Source organism: Theropithecus gelada, chromosome 7a, assembly GCF_003255815.1.
Source record: "Theropithecus gelada isolate Dixy chromosome 7a, Tgel_1.0, whole genome shotgun sequence".
Taxonomy (NCBI): Eukaryota; Metazoa; Chordata; class Mammalia; order Primates; family Cercopithecidae; genus Theropithecus; species Theropithecus gelada.
This window is the reverse complement of record NC_037674.1, coordinates 3,098,627-3,101,026: the sequence shown is the minus strand read 5'-3', so window position 1 is coordinate 3,101,026 and position 2,400 is coordinate 3,098,627.

Below are 2,400 nucleotides of genomic sequence, written 5' to 3'. Positions count from 1 at the left end.
AAAAAAAAAAAAAAAAAAAAAAAAAAAAAAATTAATGTATACAATTTGGCGACTGACTTATTTCACTTAGCATAATGTCTTCCAGGTTTATTCATGTTGTCACAGACCGTAGGCTTTCCTTCTTTTTTTAAAGGCTGGATAATATTCTATCACATGGATATACCAATTTTTCTTTATCTGTTAATCTTTCAACAGACATTTGAGTTGTTTCCATATGTTAGCGATTGTGAATAAAGCTGCAGTGAACATGGGAGTGCAGCTATCCCTTCAAGATCCTGACTTCAATTGTTTTGGATGTATACCCAGAGGAGATTGCTGGATCATATGGTAGTTCAATTGTTAATTTTTTGAAAAATTTTCATACTGTTTTTCATAATGGCTATACCATTTCACATTACTATCAGCAGTATACAAACCTCACTAATATTTATAAATATTTTTATAATAGCCATCCTAATAGGTACAAGATAATATCTGATTGTGGTTTTGATTTGCATTTCCCTGCTGATGGGTAAAGCTGAGTATCTTTTTGTATACCTGTTGTCCATCATTTGTATGTCCTCTTTGGAGAGATGTCTATTCCAATCCTTTGTTCATTTTTTAACCAGGTTTTTTGTTTGGTTGTTTTTTTGTTTTTGTTTTTGCTATTGAGTTTAGGAGCTCTTTATGTATTTTGGAAATTAACCCCTTATCAGATATATGATTCTCAAATATTTTCTTCCATCCTATAAGTTGGCTTTTTACTCTGTTGATAGTTTCCTTTGCTGTGCAGGAATTTTTTAGTTTGCTGTATGCCCACTTAAGCTTTTCCCTCATGTTTTCTTCTAGAAGTTGTATGGTTTCAGATATTACGTTCAAGTCATCACTCTATTTTGAGTTAATTTTTGTGTTTCATGTAAGAAAGGGTACAATTTCATTATTTTGCAAGTGGAGATTCAGTTTTCCCAACACCATTTGTTTAAGAGACTGTCCTTTCCCCATTGTGTGTTCTTGGCATCCTTGTTAAGAATCCATTAGCTATGTATACCTGGGTTTATTTCTGGGCTTTTTATTCTTTTCTATTGATCCATATGCCTATTTTTATGCCAGTATCAAACTGTTTTGTTTACTGTAACTTTGGAATGTATTTTGAAATCAGGAAATGTGATTCCTCCCGCTTCATTCTTCAATATTGCTTTGGCTATTTGAGATCTTTTCTAGTTCCATAAGAATTTTAGTTTTTTTTTTATTTCTGTAAAAATACCTTTAGACTTTTGTTAGGGATTGCATTGAATCTGTAGATTGCCTTGGCAGTATGAAAAATTTAACAATATTAATTATTCTATCCATGAACATGAGATGTCTTTCTACTTATTTCAATCTTCTGATGAATTTCTTTCATCAGTATTGACAGTTTTCAATACAATTCTTTCAGTTCCTTGGCTAGATTTACTCCTAAGTGTTATATATATGTTAAACATATATTATTTATAACATATATATGCTCTGTTATAAGGTTGTTTTCTTAATTTTCTTTTTGGATAGTTTGCTCTTAGTATATGGAAATACAACTGATTTTTTAATGTTGATTTTGTAACCTGAAACTCTACTGAATTTGTTTATTAATTTTAATATTTTTTGTTGATGCCTCTAGGGTTTTCTATGTATAAGATCATGTTATCTGCGAAGATTGACATCTTAACTTCTTTCTTTTAGAATGGCATGCTTTTTATTTATTTTTCTTGCATAATTGCTCTGGTTAGGTCTTCCAATACTACATTTAATGCAAGTGGTGAGAGTGGGCATCCTTGACTTGTATTAGATCTTGATTATGATGTTAGTTGTTAACTTTTCATATATCGCCTCTGTTGTTTCAAAGTAAGTTTCTTCTACACTTATTTTGCTGAGAGGTTTTTTAATCATAAGTGGACACAATGTTGGATTATATCAAGTGCTCTTTCGGCATCTATTGAGATAATCATGTGGATTTTTTCTTTCATTTTGTTAATATGGTATATCACATTGATTTGCATATGTGGAACAACCTTTATATTCCAGGGATAAGTCCCACTTGACCCTAGCATTTTATTCTTTTAATGTACTTTTGAATTTGGTTTGCTATTATTTTGTTGAGGATATTTGTATCTGCATTCATTAGGAATACTGGACTTCAATTTTTTTCCTTTGGTATGTGTTGCCTAGCTTTGGTATGAGGGTAAAGCTGGACTCATAAAGTAAGTTTGGAAGTGTCCCCTATTATTTCTTGGGAGGGTTTGAAAAGGACTGGTATTAATTCTTCTTTAAATGTTTGGTAGAATTTACCAGTGAAACCATCTGGTTCTGGGCTTTTCTTTAAGAGGTGTTTGATTACTGGCTCATTCTCCTTATTTGTTTTTTTTTTTTTTTTTTTTTTTTTTTTTT